The following is a 22,317-nucleotide window of genomic DNA, read 5'->3' as shown; positions in this document are numbered from 1 at the left end:
CCGACTTGTAATCCTGTTGGTCGCAGTAGATTCCCCTGCCTCCATCATTCGACCAGCCACCTAGGATGATCCTGTGCCCCATGTCGGCCTCAGTACAGCCGGTTATAATAACTTTAATATTGCCGGATCATCCAGTAATGGATTGGAGGAAGATGTTATCCTCACTCCCAAACTGTTTTTCTGAGCGTCTTTGCTCTGGGGAAGGACCTTTTCCCCGAGGAGCCTTCGTCCCGGTTTTCAGAGATGAGCGGACCCTCATTGGGTGACGAGCTGAACTCAGTGAATTCTGGAAAGGGTTGCACTGAGGAAGTTACGATCGGTAAATCCGGAGGTGTTGTGGTTGCGGGTTTTACTCCAGCGGGCTGACGCGGATCATATCCCAGTCTCACTGTCGGGGACCAGCTGGTGACGAGTGCAACTGCCAAATGAGGGTTCTGGAACGGTGCTGTGCACCGGCGAAGACGTGGATCCATCTCTTGCGAGGTTTTTGCTCCCAGGCGGTACCCACTGAGCCCACCTTCATTCCCTCTCGAGGCACTCCGCGACATTGTAGAGGAAATCGCCGGATGGATTCCCGCTGGCGCTCGACCAGTCGTGTTCCTTTTTGCAATTTTATTGGTCGACCCAGGGTGCTCACCCAGCAAATGGTCGAAACGCTCGTAAGTGAAGGCATGTCAAGAACTTCCGCTTTGGTCTCCTGGTGAGGCTGTGGGATTTCTGCAGCTCTCACTAGTCGTCTCAGAAACACTTTACCAGTTTAATTGTATTGGTGGTGGTTGTACAAAACTTTTGAAATTAAGACAAAGACAGCCAGCCCCAATATCACCGGCAACACGGAGTCACAGTGGAGATTCCAGAACTTCTCAGTTCTTCGAGATGGAAGTATGAGCGTGCTTCCTGCAGAAAAGCACATCACCCTGCGAGATGAAGCCACTCACTTCCTTGAGGGTCAAGGGTGTGTCTCCATGAATCACCTAACCTGCAGATCGATCTAGGTGGCATTCTTGTTGGTACCGCAATTTCAGTCGGACGAAAGGGAGCCTGTGCCAGGCAGTTTGATTCACCTAACGGTTCGGCAGCGCGGTGCGAACTTCAATTTGAGTACGTTTCCACTTCCTTGGCTAAACCGAGGCAAACATTCTTCGACATACAAATGTCTATGCGTTTCACCTCCATTAACCAGAGCCAATGCTTTGTCCTTGGGCGAGATTTTAACTGTATACTTCGAGGACAGGGACCATGGCGGTGCCCAACATGGTTGAGCATTGCGACGGTGTAAAGGATTTTGTCAAGTCGCTCAAACTGGTGGACATTCGGAGGAATCTCCATCCTGACTCCACCGGCTTCATCTTCGGAAGGACTGGTGTTGAAGCATCCAGAATCGACAGCCTGCATGTTTTGCGGGCGGACATTTCTTGCTTTCCAGCGTTCTCCATGCGGCAGGTATCGTGGGCAGAACTCCCTGTGTTCCGCGCTCATCTCGGTCTGCGTCCTGATACATTAAAAATCTGCTGTGAGAGTACGAACGGATCCAAAAATTGCTTGACAGTACCGGCCCGCCGGGAGAAGTTAAGAGGGGAAGGTTCCCATTTCTTTGGTTATGGTGGGACGTGGGCAAGGCTCGGGTCCGCTCTTTCTGTCAAGGAGTACTCGAGGGGGTCGAAGAAGAGGTTGAAATTGGTGGTGGAGATTGAGGTGATTGACCTGGAGTCACGTCTTGGTGAACCCGATGAGACCACAGCCCTGCGAGGCGTGTACGAAGAGAAGAAGGCCGGGCTCTGAGACGTGCAGATTTTCTTTTTCCGAAGCACATACATGAGTTCGTGGGTCCAGCTCCTCCCAGACTAGGACTATGGCGGCCCCTTCTTCTTCTAGCTGGATACAAAATGCCGCATCCATCAGCAGCTCCTTGTGCTTCTGCCAGATGATGGATCTCCCGTCTTGGATCTGGAGGGTATCAGGCCCAGATGCGCTCCTGTTACATGGCTCTCTTCACTCAATATCCGTCCAGGGAGGATGCTCACTGGGTCTGTAGGACATTTTTGCCACAGCTCAGCTCACAGGTAGTGGTGCGGGTCGATGCTCCTGCCACCTTATGGGAATTGACAGGGGCCCTCGACTGCTCCCGATCTCCAAGTCCCAGTGGCTGGATGGGCTGGCTTGGAGTTATTTATGGCGTTCTGGGACATCCTGAGTCGCGACTACACATTAGTCATGATGAAGTGTCGTACAGCCGTAGAGTGGTCCCTTTATTGACGTGTGCGGTCATTGTCCTGCTGCTGAAGAAAAGGGACCTTTGTTCTTTCAAGAACTGGCGTGCGATCTTCTTCCTCGGCAAGGATTACAAAATTTTCACCAGGGTTTGGACTTCTTCCTTGACTTCTGTGCTGGCCGTCATGAATCAATCAGATCACTCCAACATGGTACAGTGCTGGAGAATCCACGACAACGTTCATCTGGTCCTCGGCCGGATGCATTTCTGTTGACAGGCTGGTCAGCTGAGTCCCTTCCTGCCTCTCGATCAGGGTCTTTCATTGAGTGTTTGTGTTTGCTTTGCTTGTTCTAAGTTTACTTCTTTTTGTTTCCTTTAATTTTAGTTGTGCTCAGCTGCTCCACCAGCGAACACCACCACTGCTGCTGCTGCAGCCTGGCCCTGCTACCACAGCTGCAGTTAAGGCCTCATTTACACCTCAATACTGCTGCTACTGCCTGGGGCTTTTTTACCCACTACTGCCTGGGGCTAAACTCTACTGCTACAGCCTATGATCTACCTCTACCACTGGTGCCTGGGTCCCCACCTGGCCATGAGACTATTGTTGCTACCTGTTGCCTGCCTCTGCCACTGATGCCTTGGCCCCACAATCATTCAAGTACTACCACGGTTATCTGACTTGGCCTCACTCTGCGTCTACTAAGTGAGCCCGACTAATATTTGAGTTGGGTTCTGCTGCGGTCCGCTCCTGTCACTACTGCGACTGCCTTCTCTGCTGCCCCACCAACTTCTGGGACTGTTGCTGCTGATGCCTTGGCCTTCTGAGGCAGGAATCGCCACTGTCACCTGGGACCTGCATGGGGAGTCATCCTCTGTGGCTATTAGCAGCAGGACAGTGCAAACCTCAAAATGGCATGCCTGAGCCGTGCCTATGCCGGGGTAGCTTCTGTCTAGGCTAGGCGGCCCATTACCCTGCTACAACCCCAGTCCCGTTCAATCAATGAAGACTCCGGGTGTGAATGCCTATCCCCTTCTCAGCATGACCTTCGAGGCATAGAGTAAGGCTCTGTCTACAACAGTCAGCCCACAGGTCACCGTCGCTGCAGCCCAAATTTACGGGAAGGCCGTATCTTTGCTTCTGAAAGAGCATGTGGTCCACCTGGCCATGCAGAGAGATCTCAGTATGCGCGGGACATCCCTACCTGTCGACCAATTGGAGGCACGGCCCAGAGCGTCGTGATCTCCAATCTCTCTGTGTATACTGCCAGCAAGCTCCTTCTCCCCAAATTCAAAAGCCAAGGAAAAACCAGTCCGGTGTGCAACTGTTCCTGCACAATCTGTGGGACCCTGTCTGTGAGAGGTAATTTCGGTTCAAACTTTGAGATGTGCCTAGACCACAGACTGATCTATAATAAAAGACAAAACTTTTGCTTCTTTTCTAAAACATTTTGTATACTCAAGAGTAGGACAATTTAAATTGTGAATAATGCTGACAATTTGTGAGCAGAGTGACTTCTTTTCTAAAAACATTAGACTTTTGCTTTTTTTAAAACATTTTGTATACTCAAAAGTAGAATAGTTTAAATTGTGCATAATGCTGACAATTTGTGAGCAGAGTAAAAACAAACAGGCCCTTGATTGATGAAACCATAAACACAGGCAGGGAAGGATGAGTCCTTGACTGATAAGACTGCAGGATAGGGAAACGACTCGAGAGACATCTGCTACAGATTGATACAGAGACATCTGCTACAGATTGATAAGACCGCTAGCACAGACAGAGAAGAATAAGTCTTTGACTGATAAGACTACAGGGTGAGAAAGACAACAACTTTGGAGACTCTGGAGACATTTGTTGCAGACTTTGTGATAAGGGTGCAAATTGGAGAATAATGACGGTTTAAGAATGTGAACCTCATGGCTCGTTAGAGCCAGGAAGGGGAGGGTCTGGAGACATTTGTTGCAGACTTTGTGATAAGGGTGCAAATTGGAGAATAATGACGGTTTAAGAATGTGAACCTCATGGCTCGTTAGAGCCAGGAAGGGGAGGGTCTGGAGACATTTGTTGCAGACTTTGTGATAAGGGTGCAAATTGGAGAATAATGATGTTAGAGCCAAGGAGGGGAGGGACTTGTGCTGTATATAATGAGAAACTTTGTAAGCCTCGGCGCGCCTTTTACTCAGAAGGGTGCCCAACTCTGCAGACTTGGGCGGCACAGTGGCACAGTGGTTAGCACTGCTGCCTCACAGTGCAAGAAGACCTGGGTTCAATTCCCACCTCAGGCGACTGACTGTGTGGAGTTTGCACATTCTCCCCGTGTCTGCGTGGGTTTCCTCCGGGTGCTCCGGTTTCCACCCACAGTCCAAAAATGTGCAGGTTTGGTGAATTGGCTATGCTAAATTACCCATAGTGTTAGGTGTAAGGGAATGGGTGTGGGTGGGTGCGCTTCGGCGGGTCGGTGTGGACTTGTTGGGCCGAAGGGCCTGTTTCCACGCTGTAAGAAATCTAATCTAAAAAATCTTTGTTTTTCTGAATTTGTCTAGAGCAGTTATTAAGAAGCGATTTTCGTTTCTAACACTGTCAAAAGCAAGTTTCCTCCTTACAGCTCCGTATGTTTATTTGCTTGACACAGGAAGAGGTCACTTACGGGTCCTTTACCCTCCTCCGTGAGGACAGGGCCTCCCGTCGCAAAACCATGACCCTGTCGTACCAACCACCAGGGCGTCTCTGCCAACTCATGCAATGAGACAGCTGAAACCGTGATCCAAAAGACTGGAACCTGCCCCAACCTCCATATCCCGGCTCTGACATCGGGGAATCCGCTGCTAAAGTGAATTCTTATCCTGAGTCCTGGGAAAGGAGCTGGACCACTGTCCCACTCGAAATCGCCTCAGAACCCAGAGGTGGAACAGGATGTGACAAAGTTTGCTCTATCTGCCCTCGCCATGTCCCTGTTTTCCCATAGCATGTAGTATTCCTGGGGAGGCTGAGGAAGGAACATCGGGCCCAGTGACCACCAATGTGCATGGGAAGGGGAGAGCCCAGAAGATACACAATGCGTCCCTGGGAGAAAGGTAACCACGCTCAGGAACCCATGGGCTTCCCTGTGGTGCAACAGTGGGCTCTGTCCCTCCCAAGGAAATGATCCCACACCCGATCCTGCATATCGTGCACCAAAACCTAACCAACTCAATCACCGGATACTGCAGCAGGTCCTTCTGCTGCCGGCGTTCCTCCATTCTTATGGGACGAATTAGAACCAAACGTGGGCGACTGTGCAGGTAATAAGGTTTTTAGCAACGTTGGTCATCGGGCGGTAGAGGAGAGGACAGTGTTACCTTTAGTCCTCCCTCCCAGACTGTTTAACCGCATGACGTGGCCTGGAGGTTGACGTTTTTCCATTAGGGTCAGGCGTCCCCATGTCGGGACAGGAGTAGGGTTACCAGCCTCTGCTACACGATGACTTGACCTCGGGGAATTTCAGCAATGGGTGCGCTTAGACGATTAGTGCCTATAACCCTGAGGGTGGGGTCCCTGGGGTTTTGAGATAAATTGGTGGTGCCAGACCATCACCCACTCTCACATTGGTGTCGTGGCTGGAAGCCGAGAGTGACTGCCCGGAGGAGGGTTCGTGCTCTGTTCTGGACACGGCGATCATGCAAAGTCTGTTTCCAGCGAGGTTTATGATTCCCGATTGCGTCCCTACCGAACTCTCCCTCGACCGCGAACTTTGGGACTCTGTTGAGGAAATTCATCGTCATTGGAATAGATCCCATTTGGCTTCGACCACTTGAGCTGCTTTGAGCTGTTATATTTGTCAACTAAGGCTTCTCAAGCTTCTTCGAGCTGCTATACTGGTCAACTCAGGCTTCTCAGCCAGCACCTGGGCTGGACATAAAGCAATGAAAGCAAATCAGGATGTCCTTGGTTTACCCCTGGTGAAGGTGAGGGAGTTTTGGGCACATGCTTTTAATTGTACTGGTGTTGATTACACAATAAAGACTACCAGAGCCAGCCTCAATATCACCGGCAGCAGGGAACCACACCACAAATTCCAAACGTCCTCGGTCCTACAGGACGGGAATTATGCAGTGTGCGGCCTGCACGAAACTCACGCTACCCCGGGAAATGAAGCCACCTGGCCCCGGAGTAGAAAGGGAAGTCTCCGTGTGTCACCTCCGCCGCAGATTTACCAGAGTGGCTATTTTGTTTGTCCCACATTTTCAGCCAGAGACATCGGTTGTCTGGGAGGCTCTGCTAGGCCATTTGCTTCACTTGCCGGCTCGGCTGGGGCCGCAGTGCTTAGCTTTTGGAATGCTTATGCTGCCTTGGAAGAATCGAGGCAAACGTGCTTCTATGTAGAAGTGTCCACTCATCTCACTTCCATCGTTGAAAGCCAAGGCTTAGCCCTCAGGTGAGATTTTAATTGAATCCTCGATGACAGGGACACGGCGGTGCCTGGACAGGTTTGGCATTGGGGAGGGGATTTGGAGATTTTGACAAGTCCAGCGACCTAGTTGCCATCTGGTGGAATCTTCTTTTTCACTCAATCGCCTTCACCTTTGATAGGCCTGAAATCAGAGAATCCAGAATCTACCATCTATACATTTACCTCCTGCTTTCTGGCAGCCTCCATGCGGCAGATGCCGTGCATGAACTATCACCTGGTGTGGGTGGAACTCCTTCCATTTGGGGTCCTGTCGGGTACACGTCCTGGCACGTTAATAACTTGCTGTTCGAGGACTGCTCTGGGACACTTTTCATCAGTTCTAGGCCATCTGGAGTAGGAAGAATGGATACCTTCCCTCGCTGAGGCAATGGTTGGGCATGGGCAAGGCTTACGTATGCGTTTTCTTTCAGAATAACGCGAAGGGGCCCACAAAGAGGCAGAAATCCAGTATTGAGGTGTTCAAGAATGATGTGATCGATTTGGAGTAACAATTCAGACAGCCTGATGTGGAATCTGCCCTGCGGGGGTTTTGTGAAGATTGGAATACCGCGCTCTTAGACCTGCAGCTCTTCACGCCCCGGGGCACCTACGTCAGGTTAAGGGTCCAGCGCGTCCAGAACTTGGACTGTGGCTTCCCATTGATCTACTCGTTGGGAGGAAGGTGCAACACCTGTTAGCAGATTTTGGGCTGCTGGCCGACGACGGGTCCCTTGCCTCGGATCAAGAGGGTGTTAGGGTCCAAATTCGCGTCTCTACGGGGCTATGTTCTCTTTGGATCCGTCCAGCGTGGATGCTTATTCCGCTGGACAGGACTACGCTGAGTGCTGGTTTTTGACCAGCTAGTGGTCATCATAATGAAGCAGCAGCTGGTCGTTTTTTCCCTCTTCCTGGCTTTGTTACTGACATACAGAGAAAATTTGTTTCACTTCTTCTGATACCAGAGAAAAAGACGAACTGCGTCACAGCACAGGTTCTGAGTCTCCCTTTTGAGGAGTGTGGTCATTCGCCGGTCTGCCTCCGTGACTTTCTGCCTTCAGAACTTGTCGTGAAACCTGTGCATTGAACTTCTTCGAAGGCTGAACGCCCTGAAGACGTTTTTTTTTTCCCCGAGGTGTGTAAACTCAACTACAACACACAACTCCTGTTTATCGACCGTCACTGTTGGGAGTTCGCCCTCAGGACACTACCTATCTTTTACCAGTACCTGATCACAGTCTGGAACATGGTTGAATCACATCACGTCTAACCGCTGGCAGAGTTTGTGGTTGTTGTCAAGGAGCCATTGCTCAGGAATCTGCACCACTGTACTCGCGGGTTCGAGTGGCTGTCAGAGGGGAATACGGAACTGCTGAGTGTGACCAATGTCGGGAATGTGCTGGGTGGTGGATGGTTGGTTGACTCTGCTACAGGACCTAGTGAGCTGGGTAGCGGTATACATCCGGTTTGTGATCACTGCCATTCGAAGACTTAAAACAGCACTGCTTAGACTCAATGGAGTGCACGAGTTGTAGGATGCTCAGGTGTGCGGTGGAATCCGGTCTGCACATGCCCCTGCTCGGACAGAATTTCACATTGACGGCATGGCCCCATGTTGCCCACGGGGGACTGTGTCTCACAACGTGAGCCGCCTCTGGAGATTTACTTATGTCCCTTTTAAAGGTGCGAATCAAAGGGCCCCAAAAGACTAATGATGCACGCTATTCATCCAATCGCATTGATTAACCGCCTGGACGTCCTTGTCTTGCTCATTTCCCACCGGTTGGTGGAGATTCCGAGCAGAGTGTTTATGACGGTGCGGGCAAAAGCCCTTCATCAGGAAAAAAGGCAGTTAGCCTGAAGCATGGAGATATAAGCGAGAGGAGGGTGGGGGTGGAGAGAGAGTAGCATAGAGTACAATGGGTGAGTGGGGGAGGAGATGAAGGTGATAGGTCAAGGAGGAGAGGGTGGAGTGGATAGGTGGAAAAGGAGATAGGCAGGTTCGACAATTCCGGACAAGTCAAGGAGACAGTGCTGAGCTGGAAGTTTGAAACTAGGATGAGGTGGGGGAAGGGGAAATGAGGAAGCTGTTGAAGTCCACTTTGATGCCCTGGGGTTGAAGTGTTCCGAGGCGGAGGATTCTGGCTATTGAGGGAGTGCAGCGTAGGTTCACGAGGTCAATTCCTGGAATGGCAGGATTGCCTTACACGGAAAGACTGAAGCGACTGGGCTTGTATACCCTTGAGTTTAGAAGACTGAGAGGGGATCTGATTGAAACGTACAGGATTATGAAAGGACTGGACAAGCTGGCAGGAGGGAACATATTTCCGTTGATGGGGTAGTGCCGAACCAGAGGACACAACTTAAAAATACGGGGTAGACCATTTAGGACAGAGATGAGGAGAAACGACTTCACCCAGAGAGTGGTGGCTGTGTGGAATGCTCTGCCCCAGAGGGCAGTGGAGGCCCAGTCTCTGGATTCATTTAAGAAAGAATTGGATAGAGCTCTTAAAGATAGTGGAGTCAAGGGGTATGGAGATAAGGCTGGAACAGGATACTGATTAGGAATGATCAGCCATGATCATATTGAATGGCGGTGCAGGCTCGAAGGGCAGAATGGCCTACTCCTGCATCTATTGTCTATTGTCTATTGTCTATTGTCTATGAGGCGTTCTTCCTCCAGGCGTCTGGTGGTGAGGGAGCGGCGGTGAAGGAGGCCCAGGACCTCCACGTCCTCGGCAGAGTGGGAGGGGGAGTTGAAATGTTGGGCCACGGAGCGGTTTCGTTGATTGGTGCGGGTGTATCGGAGATGTTCCTAAAAGCGCTCTGCTCGGAGGTGCCCAGTCTCCCCAATGTAGAGGAGACTACATCGGGAGCAACGGATACAATAAATGATATTAGTGGATGTGCAGGTAAAACTTTGATGGATGTGGAAGGCTCCTTTAGGGCCTTGGATAGAGGTGAGGGAGGAGGTGTGGCAACAGGTTTTACAGTTCCTGCGGTGGCAGGGGTAACTGACAGAATGTGAGGATGGGTCGTAGGGGTTGTGGACCTGACCAGGTAGTCGCGGAAGGAACGGTCTTTGCGGAAGGCGGAAAGAGGTGGGGAGGGAAATATAACCGGGTGGTGGGGTCTTTTTGGAGGTGGCGGAAATGTCGGCGGATGATTTGGTTTATGCGAAGGTTTGTAGGGTGGAAGGTGAGAACTAGGGGCGTTCTGTCATTGTTACGGTTGGAGGGGTGGGGTTTGAGGGCAGAGGTGCGGGGTGTGGACGAGATGCTTTGGAGGGCATCTTTAACCACGTGGGAAGGGAAATTGCGGTCTCTAAAGAAGGAGGCCATCTGGTGTGTTCTATTGTGGAACTGGTCCTCCTGGGAGCAGATACGGCGGAGGCGGAAAAATTGGGAATACAGGATGGCATTTTTGCAAGAGATAGGGTGGGAAGAGGTGTAATCCAGGTAGCTGTGGGAGTCGGTGGGTTTGTAACAAATGTCAGTGTCAAGTCGCTCGTCACTAATGGAGATGGAGAGGTCCAGGAAGGGGAGCGAGGTTTCAGAGATGGTCCAGGTAAATTTAAGGTCAGGGTGGAATGTGTTGGTGAAGTTGATGAATTGCTCAACCTCCTCGCGGGAGCACGAGGTGGCGCCAATGAAGTCATCAATGTAGCGGAGGAATATGTGGGGAGTGGTGCCGGTGTAATTACGGAAGATCAACTGTTCTACATAGCCAACAAAGAGACAGGCATAGCTGAGGCCCACACATGTGCCCATGGCTACGCCTTTGGTCTGGAGGAAGTGGGAGGATTCAAAGGTGAAGTTGTTTAGGGTGAGGACCAGTTCGGCCAAACGAATGAGAGTGTCATTGGAAGGGTACTGTTGGGGACGTCTGGAGAGGTAAAAACGGAGGGCTTGGAGGCCCTGGTCATGGCGGATGGAGATGTAGAGGGATTGGATATCCATGGTGAAGATGAGTAGTTGGGGGCCGGGGAAACGGAAGTCTTGGAGGAGGTGGAGGGTGAGGGTGGTATCTCGAACGTATATGGGGAGGTTCTGGACTAGCGGGGATAGGACAGTGTCGAGGTAGGTACAGATGAGTTCAGTGGGGCAGGAGCATGCTGAGACAATGGGTCGGCCAGGGTGGTCAGGCTTGTGGATCTTGGGAAGGAGGTAGAACCGGGAAGTGCGGGGTTCCTGGATGATGAGGTGGGATGCTGTGGGTGGGAGATCTCCTGAGGTGATGAGGTTCTGTATGGTGTGGGAGATGGTGGTTTGGTGATGGGGGTGGGGTCATGGTCTAGGGGGCAGTAGGAAGAGGTGTCCTCGGATTGGCGTTTGGCTTCAGCGGTGTAGAGGTCAGTGCGCCAGACTACCACTGTGCCCCCTTTATCCGATGGCTTAATGGTGAGGTTGGGATTGGAGCAGAGGGATTGGATGGCTGTGCGTTGTGAGGGTGAGATAGTTGGAGTGGGGGAGAGGGGTCGACAGGTTGAGGCAGTCAATATCCCGGCGGCAGTTGGAAATGAAGAGGATGAGGGCAGGTAATTGGCCAGCGCAGGGTGTCCTGGTGGATGCAGTGAGTTGGAGGTGGGTGAAGGGGTCCTCGGAAGGTGAGTGGGAGTCCTGATTGTGAAAGTAAGCTCGGAGGCGGAGGCAACGGAAGAATTGTTCGATGTCACGGCGTGTATTAAATTCATTGATGCGTGGACGGAGGGGGATGAAGGTGAGTCCTTTGCTGATGATTGATCGTTCGTCCTCAGTGAGTGGGAGGTCTGGGGGGATGGTGAAAACTCGGCAGGGCCGAGAGCTGGGATCTGGTGTGGGTGTGGAGCTGGAAGTGGGGTAAGAGCCAGTACCTGGAGTGGGTGTGATGTTGGGGGGAATGGGAGTGGAGGCATGAGCAGGGGAAATGTTCCCCTCGGCGTTCTGGGGGGTGGGAAAATTGACAGTGGGTTCTGTGGGGGGTATGTCAGCAGAATGCAGGTGAATGGCACTGGGGCGGAAGTGGTGGTGATCATGGCTATAGGGGTGGCGGAAGTCACTGAGCGTGTGGCATTAGCGATGATGTGAGGGCCGGAAGTGGCTGTGGGACTGGCCATGATGGGGGCGGAAGTGACATCAGCACTCAGCGTCGGGGTGGGAGCTGCATCAGCCGCATGGCTAATGGCGTTTCCGAGGCCAGAGGAAGCTTCGGGAATGTTTGAGGAGCGCTGGTTATGGAGGTGGGTGGATAAAAGTTCGCATAAACCAAATCATCCTCCGACATTTCCGCCAACCTTCGCATAAACCAAATCATCCGCCGACATTTCCGCCACCTCCAAAAAGACCCCACCAGCAGGGATATATTTCCCTCCCCACCCCTTACCACCTGCCGCAAAGACCGTTCCCTCCACAACTACCTGGTCAGGTCCACACCCCCCCTACGACCCACCCTGCCATTCTGGCACTTTCCCCTGCCACCGCAGGAACTGTAAAACCTGTGGCCACACCTCCTCCCTCACCTCTATCCAAGGCCCTAAAGGAGCCTTCCACATCCATCAAAGTTTTACCTGCACATCCACTAATATCATTTATTGTATCCGTTGCTTCCGATTTGGTCTCTTCTAAATTGGGGAGACTGGGTGCCTCCGAGCAGAGCGCTTTAGGGAACATCTACGAGACACCCGCACCAATCAACCAAACCGCCCCGTGGCCCAACATTTCAACTCCTCCTCCCACTCTGCCGAGGACACGGAGGTCCTGGGCCTCCTTCACCGCCGCTCCCTCACCACCAGACGCCTGAAGGAAGAACGCCTCATCTTCCGCCTCGGAACACTTCAACCCCAGGGCATCAACGTGGACTTCAACAGCTTCCTCATTTCCCCTTCCCCCACCTCATCCTAGTTTCAAACTTCCAGCTCAGCACTGTCTCCTTGACTTGTCCGGAGTTGTTGAACCTGCCTATCTCTTTTTCCACCTATCCACTCCACCCTCTCCTCCTTGACCTATCACCTTCATCTCGTCCCCCACTCACCCATTGTACTCTATGCTACTCTCTCCCCACCCCCACCCTCCTGTAGCTTATCTCTCCATGCTTTAGGCTCACTGCCTTTATTCCTGATGAAGGGCGTTTGCCCGAAACGTCGATTTCCCTGTTCGTTGGATGCTGCCTGAACTGCTGTGCACTTCCAGCACCACTAATCTAGTATTTGCTTTCCAGCAACTGCAGTCATTGTTTTTACCTCATTGATTTTCACCCGAGGACGAATCCTCTTGCAAGGATTCCTGCCTTGAAGAATTTTTCCTCCTCTCTCTACAAGAATCTCAGGGTGTCCCTCTCCCACTGCAACTCCCAGGTTATTTCCTCTGCTCTGAAGCTCTTTAACCATGTCGTGAAACAAACTCGCTACCACAGCCACATTTCCTTCCTCAGTGCCTGCCTCCGTAACCAACTTATCCTACTCGGACTCCGGACCACCTTTAAACCAGCAGAGTTCGGACTCGAACAGGGCAAACAGTGCAGACTACAGATTCAAAAACACCAGCAACAGTTCTCCTTCAAGATCCTCCGCTCCACGCTTGCAGCAATGCGCCGGCACCTAACCTCTCTCCAGTCAGTCCTACCTCGGCTGAGGGTTACACTCTCTCAGAATTGCAAAGGAACACTCTGTACTACATCCTCAGGACAATTCATAGTCTCAACAAACAGCATTTCAATTCCATCTCAAACATCAAAAACAGTAAGTGCAACAAACGTTTATCCACCCACCTCCATAACCAACGCTCCTCAAACATTCCAGAAGCTTCCCCTGGCCTCTGAAACGCCATTAGCCATGCGGCTGATGCAGCTCCCACCCCCACGCTGAGTGATGATGTCACTTCCGCCCACATCATGGCCAGTCCTACAGCCACTTCCGGCCCTCACATCATCGCTGATGCCACACGCTCAGTGACTTCCGCCACCCCTCCAGTCATGATCACCACCACTTCCGCCCCCACCAGTGCCACTCACCTGCATTCTGCTGACATGACCCCCACAGACATCACTGTCACTATCCCCACCCCCCAGAACCCCGAGGGTAACATTACCATTGCTCATGCCTCCACCCCCATTCCCCCCACAATCACACCCACTCCAGGTTCTGGCTCCGACCCCACTCCCAGCTCCACACCCACACCAGATCCCAGCTCTCGGCCCTGACGAGTTTTCACCATCCCCCAAGACCTCCCACTCACTGAGGACGAACGATCAGTCCTCAGCAAAGGACTCACCTTCATCCCCCTCCGTGACATTGAACAATTCTTCCGTCGCTGTGCTCTTCCAGCACCACTAATCCAGTATATGCTTTCCAGCATCTGCAGTCATTATTTTTACCGACCTGTTGATGAAGGTTTCTCCCTCTTTCACTCGGGCTCTGGGAAGGAGGTTGTTACACGCACTAGTTCTGTGTGAATGGAGATTGCGGTGGTTCATATCTCCCAAATCAACTGTTGGTTCTGTGGTGCTGTGAAGTCTATGGGCCCTGCTTATTTTGGGTGCGAGCTTTGCACTCGTCTTTAGTTTTCTTAACGATCTTTCTTTATGTTTTTGGTTGCACTTCAGCCCCATGCTCCTGATCTGTGAGCAACCAATACGGACGAGGGCGGTGTGTGTGGTGGGTAGGTCAGTAGATCTCCTCGTGGGTCAGCTCCTGGGCCTGACCAAGCTGGCCATAAACAAGTCCAAGCAGCGGGCCATGGAGGTGGTCGTAATGGCGGACTATCTACCCCTCTTCTGTGGTTACGTTTGGGCCAGGGTGCACTTGGAGAAAGTGCATGCGTTTTCCAACAATACTCTCTCAGTATTTGTGAACAGATTGTCACTGCGGGACACGGAGTGCTTTATTTTCTCCTTGAAATGTATTTTGAAATGATCTCAACGCTCCCATTCATTTTTCGGTACTGTCACCATTCTCCTTCAAGGAAACGGCACTGTTTTTCGCTGGTCAAAGGAAAAGAAAGTAATATAACTTGCACAATGTCACTATTACTGATTCCTTGCATTTCCAGACGATCAGCAATCACCTCAGTTCGAGGGATTGACTCAGGGCTTGCTCGCACCGCCAGGGTACTCTGCACAAGTGAAGCAATGCTGGCTGGCGGACAGGATATGGGCCTCTGTGCAGCAATTTCAGAGGGACATTATGAGAGCTGAAGGGGCATATGAATGGCGAGGGATCAAGTACAGAGCGATGCACTATTTTGTGGTCAAGCTGGAGTGGTGACTTAGAGGTGGAAGCAATGACAGAGCGACTTCAACCAAACTTTTGAGCTCGCTCTAGGTCAGGGACTTGCGGCAGATCTGTCTTTCTCCAGCTCAGCTTCTTCCACACAAAGACAAACAACAATATAGTTCTCTCTGCTGCTTGTCATTTTCAAATGATCTTTTTTATTTATTTACGGACTAGTTTGAGATACAGGAAGTGGAATGGATCTCTTTCTCACTGGACCGAAGAGGAAGTGTGAACCTGTAACCTGGGGGGTGAGGTTCCACAAACCAGGACTGCCTCAAGTTCATTATCACAGCAACAGGATTTTTATCGCTGAAACATTGCACTGAAATGAGAAAGTGCTTAATGCAGTGATTAATGAATGATTTTGATTGCTTTATTAATTTGAGTAAAGGGATATTTCAGCACATTCTTCAGCTGCTGCCTGAACTTAGTATTGGTCACGACATAAATTGCGGTGTTGGTACAGCAACTGAGGAACTGCAGCATGAATCCGATTTGCCGCACAAATTTCGGGAGATGCGCAGAGTCATACCCAATCCATGTCATTCTGTACCATATAGAATACAGCATTAACATTGACCACAACAGGATGAAATTGGCCGAGATCACAAGAAGTAAAATGACGGATTTTCGTCGATTTCGCATTAGTGTGTCCCCATTGGTGTGAGCTCCGTACCTCTTGCATGTTTTGCTGGTCACTAAAATGAGTCTGACGATGAAACCGTGGAACAGGAGAATCAGGAGAAACGGGAGAGCCGGAGTTAGAATGTGGTGGATGAACTCGATTGTGACCCAGACATGAGAAGATAGAACATTGTCTTTTACCTCACAAAACCATGGGTGGTTACTCAGTGAATACCGAGCTGTGAGCTCAAAATACCAGAAAATGTTCTTTAAAGAGCTCAGCACAGTCACTGCTGCCAGAACCACAGCCGCTGTTTTCTGAGTGCAATATCTATTTTTCTGCTTCTGGCAACAAATGGAAGCAAATCGATCAAAAGCGAAAGTGACAGTGAACCAGACAGAACAGTCAGTAGCTGCATAAAGCAGAATGGCATGGATATTACACACAGGGATGGACAACACGAAAAGAAATTGTTGCCGATAAATAATCGGGATATGTCTCAATATCAGGTCGAGGATAATAACCAGCAGATCTGCCACTGCCATAGCCCCGAGGTACGATCTGACACATGGATACAATCCACAGTCTTTATAAAACAGGACGAAGATCGTTACTACGTTAACTGTAATGAAGTAAAACAATCACATTATACATCCAGCTCAAATAACTTTACCAGTTTGATTGAGGACGCAGTGAGATTTTGAAATGAGTCACTGTAGTCAGAGAATTACTGATATAATTAAAACTGTATAGATAGTGGCATTTTCTGAATTATTTACAGAAATTGAATGTAAAACGCAGGAAACACTCCCACCCCAAACACACAGAAGCACATCGATAAGGTTTCTGGAATATTCCAAATATTCCAATACGCTCGATCAGTGGAGAGGAGACACGGGTCACCTCTACAGTTCTGAATACGAAGACTGAAAAGTTTGTCGTCCTGAAGGATTCCCTTTCAGTTCCTTGAAGACAAACGGAGATGGGAAGATTTTGTCTTTTAGTCCGAATTGTGGTCGATGCTGTGTCGCAAAGATATTTCAATGCAGGGAGAACATATTCACATCTTTAACTAGATGTGGGGAACTTTGAAACAGTGTGCCCTTCTTCCTGGAATGGGATCCCTTCCCTCAGAATCTTATCTTTCGTTCAATTAACTGATGTTCAGTCGTTTACAAATTATGTCACATGTGAAGTGTTCTACGGTATATTAGTTCTAGAATTTACCTTGATTGCCAGTACAGAATATTGTAGATAATATCAATTTAACAATTTTCTGGAAGATGTCATTTATCGAATGTTCCAGTTCATATTTATACATTTCCCAGCCTCAATAAAAATCAGTCACCCAGTCGGTAAAAGTAAGGGGAAGGAATAGAATTTGTTTTTCAAACTATGTACAATTAAACTCCGTCATGAGGTCTTACAGCAATTCAACCATGCTCCAACATTCAATAAGAATACGGCTGATCTGATTGCGGCAAGAACTTTCAGTCAGAGAACTCCCTGCTTCCTGCCTCTGCACAGCTTACGCCCGGATGTTTTTTTACACCAATTTGCTTCACGCATGTATTCAGGATGCATTTTGCCTGGGGGCGGGCACACCAAACGCTATATTACATCAACTTCATGTATATTTATACAAATAAACACAGTTTACATGCAGCAATCAAATTAGACATTTCTGGTTCTCGGTAATACTTGACCCTGTTGCTATTCATGAATATCTCTGTATCTGCCTCAAAAATAGTCTGCTTCCTTCGGCCTCTGGGGAAGAGGTTTCCAAAGGCCCAAAACAATGTTCAAATAAGACAAAGTGAACATGGTTTCATCAATGGGAGGTCATCCCTGACAAATCTGCTAGAATTCTTTTAGGAAGTAACGAGCAGTTGAGACCAACCAGAGCCAATGGATATAATTCACGTTGGCTTCAATAAAGCCTTTCACAATGGGCCGTCCACGATGCTGGTGAGAATCATTAGGATCCATCGTGTTAGATGCAAAGTAAGACCATGGATAGAAAATTAACTGTATGGCAGAAAGCTGAGAATAAGGATGAAATAGACATTCTCACGATGGCAGCCGGTGACAACGCGACCACAACTATACCATTCTATCATACATTAATGACCTCGATCAAGGAAGTGATGGTACTCCGGCTAAGTCGGCAGAAAAGACAAGATAGTCAGAGGTACAGGTAGCATTGAGGAGGTAGGCAGGCTGCAAAAGAATCTGAGCAGTTTCGGAGAAAAGGCAAAATGCGTGGAACAGATGAAATGCAACCCGGGAAAATGTGTCTTTTTTGTGCTTTGTTACGAATAGAAGCATGGGCTTTTTTCCAAATGAGGAAATGCAAATCTACTTGGGATTTCTAGATGAGGGTTCTCTTCATCTAAACTTGAAGGATGAGTTGTAGTGAGGAAGGAAAATACAATGAGGGCAGTTACTTTGAGAGTAATTGAATAGAAAAGCACGAATAAACCTTTGAGGATCTATAAGGCGATGGTCCAGCTACCCTTGGAGAATTGTGCGCAGTGATTGGCCTTATATCTCAGGATGAATGTCTAGTCCTTGCAGAGTGTTCGGATGAGTTTAATGAGAATGTTCTCAGGAATGACAGGCTTAACATATGAGGAATATTTGAGTACTCTGGATGGATACTGGATGGAGTATGTAAATATTAGGGTGATCAAATTGGAACAAATACTAAATGGCCTGGACACCGTAGATTTTGGGAAGGTGTTTTCATCGGTCGGAGAGACAACCCAAAGGGCGCAGCCATTAAACACGCAGAAGATCTTTCAGAACCGTAATAAGGACATAGGACTTCATCCAGAAAGCGGTCATTCTATGAAACTGATTGTCAAAGAAGGTTGTGGAGGTCACAGTAGCAAATATATTTAAATTGAAAGAGATAGGTTTTTATTTTAATGAGGATCAAGGGTTATGGGGGAAAGCGAAAGAATAGCGTTGAGAAACTCTTCAGCCATGACTGAAGTTTGGAGCAGACACGATGGGTTGAATGCCCTAATATGTATTCCTATGCCTCACTGTCTTATGGTCTTACTCCAAAAAAGGAAAGTAATTGCCCTCATCTCTGTTCTAAACTGAAGACGTTTTTAAGATTAAGACAATACGTAAAAACATTCTCGCTAGCTGTACTTTCAATCAACTTTGAAACCAAGTTTACTGAGACCACATCCAGAGGTCTGCGTGTGAGGTTTTCATTCTTGTCTTATTACCTGACAGATGTTGCACATCATCTATTCCTGGGATGAAGGGCTTACGTCATGGAAATATAGCAGTTTCCTCTTGGAATTACACGTGATCTTATTAAATCATACAAGAACTTGAGCAGAGTGGATCAGATGGATCCTCGATGGGTCTTTGTACGGTCCAAAACAGCCATCATTCAGATTTGCAACTTTGTTTGAGGAAGCGTATTTCAGTGTAAATAAATCTGACTGAGTTAATCTTATAATCCAACTTGACTCAGTCTGAGGCCAATGTCATTCATCATTTCAACAATGTGTTTATGTTTACAATTTATTGTGACCAGTAGGGGAGTGGGAGCAGAAACGGAAACAGTCACTCTCTTCACATTCAGTCAGACCAGGGGTGAGGTGAAATGAACAAAGTGGGAATCCATTGAAGTGGAAATGCTCTTTCGCAAAATATTTGTAATGACTGAATATTTAAATTATGTCGAGACAGATTTAGTTTAATTTTTGGAAAACAGATATATTTTGAATAATTGGGGAGGAGGAGAATAGTGCAGCTGGGATCACTATGCAATTATCTACAATTTATTTGCTGGTGGAATACTGTCAAAGCGCCGAAATGACCACACATTCTTAGTTCAATGCTCTCATGATCCATTCAGTCCATCGCATCAGCAACACAGAATCCGCTCGGGTCCACTTTGATGGTTAAGTGTACATTGGTATAATGTTCTTTAAAAATCCATACGAGGGTAAAAAGTGGCTGCGTTCACCCCTCCAGTGCCACTCGGCAAGCTTCGCCACTCTGCAGCATCTGCTCCAGATATTGTTCATGCTGCAGAGTTAGGTTCATGCTGCCTGTAGGCCCCATACCTCACCTGGAGAGAACTCAACGAAATCATCTTTCTCCGTGAATGTAATATTGCACTAAATGGTTCAGAGAAAAACAGTTACTTTCCAATATCAGAGCACAATAATTAGGAACAGGATTAGGGCACATTAACTTGCACTTCCTCTCCGCTGCTTAACTGCATCCATTACCCCCAGTGTGGTATCCTCTGCTTTGGAGCAACCAATCACAAATTCGGAAACGAATTCAGGGAGCATCTATTGTCTACCCGTTCCTATCGAAACCACATCATGGTTGCCATCCAATTCATCTCCCCTTCCCACTGCAATATGTACATCCTGGACATGTTCCACCAGCAAAGTAAGGCCACACGAAAACTGAAGGAAGAACGCCTCGTCTTTCACCTCGGGATTACAGCCTTATGAACTCAACATCTTCTTCACGACTTTCCAAATCTCGGAACCCGCTACCCCAGGTCCAGACCTGCCTGTCCTGACTCCTTGGCCTGACCTAAAGTGTCTTTCCCGCCTCTCCACTTCACCATTTCCAATGACCTCATACCTGCATCCACTTATTAAATTCCATTGACCTTTCCACAGAACGGCTCCTATTATTTATTTCTCAGCCCTTTTCCCTCCCCCAGTCTTGATGAATGGTTGTGCCAAAAACTCGACTCTCGTGCTCCTCTGACGCTGCTGACCTGTTGTGCTTTTATGGTCTTTTATCACTCTGATCTTTAACTGTGCCCCGTGATTATATAATGACATGGGTATCTACTTCATGACTCAAGTCCATTTTCGTGCCAACGCCTCGCACCCCTCCACAGATCTTGCATCCCTCCACCCATAAATCATCCAACTCACCTATAAAAGTTTCCAGTGGTCGACCCTCCACAGCTCTCTTAATTCCAGTCATGTACTACCTTCTGTGAGAAGATATTTCTTTCCATTTGTGCCTTCACTGAGAGTACATTATTCTGTATCTCTGTCCCCCAGTTCGAATCTCTGCCGAAATGTAGAAAGACTTATTGTTTTATCTGCAATGAATAAACGCCAAGCTATTTACGTTCTTGGTAGGTCAACACAGGAATCTGCTTAATGAATCAATCTTCTTTCTTTCTGCACTGAGGTGCTGGTTTTCTGTTTCAAACCCTTTGCAGTGCACTAATTTTGGGAATCTCTCGCCATTTAAATCTACCTTTTGGCTCTTCCGGCCAAAGTTCTTGACTTCACTGAACTTACCTCTATCCCCTTGCAGACTATTTACATCTTTATTGTGACAGGCCCTCTCATCAATGTTTGTGTCATTCGCAAACTTTAGTACAACATTCGTTCAGCTATCCCTTTCAAGACATCAGCATAGATTATATAGGTAACTGATGCTGTCGGAATGATGTTTGTCGTCTTCTAGTAAGATATATTTTTTTATATACGGATGAATTTTCATTAATCAACACTTATAGAATCCTAGCACTGTAGAAGAATTTTTTTTCTGCCCATCTGTTCCACAACTAACTGGGAAGAGGATGCCAGACTCATCCCCCCTCCACCATCCAATTCCTGTAACCCATATTTCCCGTAACTAATGCATCATGCCTGCACATCATTGGACTGTGGGATGAAACCGGCTTGCCCGGAGAAAATCCATGCAGGCACGGGAAAAATAAGTGAACTCCAAGCAGAGAATCGCCTGAGCCTTGAATCAAAGCTGAGTCTCTGCGCTGTGAGGCAGTAGTGCTAACTAATGAGCCAGCATTCCGTCCCAGATGACTCTCCACTCTGTGTTGTTTAATTATTTTTCCATGCCAAAAATATTATCCACCATTTTATGAGCTCCTGTCTTTTTCAAATTCTCCTATTTCGCACTACCTTAACGAAATCCTCTGAAAAGATAAACATAAATATACTATCTGCCTATACCTCTTTATCATGTCTGCGTCTCAGGGAACCCATTATTTTTGCTTAATTTACGTGACAAAATATGAGTTCCCTCTCACAAAACAATGTTGACTCTTAGTTGACCTGCAACGCTTTCCTTCTTAATTCATTTGAATACATCCCAAAAATAGATGCTTGGCGAACTATTCTTAAGGTTCCTGAATTCAGTTTTTCCCTTCTTGACGGCAGACGTCATATCAGAGGCTTTCCAATTTTCCTGATAACTCATGGAATCCGAATAAACCTGTTGGACAATAAACCAGTGTTGTTTGAGTTTTTACTTTGTAAACCCAAATCCAAAACGTGCGTCTTCAAATCACTCCTCAAATTGAGGCAGGTCTGGGATATTACAGCCAATACCGACACTCAATTCGCAAAAAAAAGCTGTATTATTTGCTGCGGGCTGGTTTACCTTTATTCTTATGATTTTGTCACGTAAACGTCTTGTCCCTTTTGTTATAGGCAGTTCAAAAAGAAACTCCTCCCATTACCATTTTGCTGATAAGTTGAATTACTGATATTATCTTCCCATATGCCGATCACTATTAAAATATTTTCACAGAGGCTGGTATCCCTTCGTCAAGTCACTTTCCATTTATACATGCATAGTACTTGCTCATGGTCTGGCTTTTTCGCAGACAGGTCTCAGAGTGAGCAGACGCTCTGTCACTCCTGTTTATATCTGTCAATCTGGAGTCTCTGTTTGGACCAGGTTATCAACCCCAATCGGGAAATCAAAATCTATGTCGTCCAGCCGGCTAATCTTGTTGCAAACATTACATCTCGCCCTCTCTCAG

The sequence above is a fragment of the Chiloscyllium punctatum genome, chromosome 17 (genome assembly GCF_047496795.1).
Source record: "Chiloscyllium punctatum isolate Juve2018m chromosome 17, sChiPun1.3, whole genome shotgun sequence".
Lineage (NCBI taxonomy): Eukaryota > Metazoa > Chordata > Chondrichthyes > Orectolobiformes > Hemiscylliidae > Chiloscyllium > Chiloscyllium punctatum.
This window is presented reverse-complemented; position numbering follows the sequence as displayed.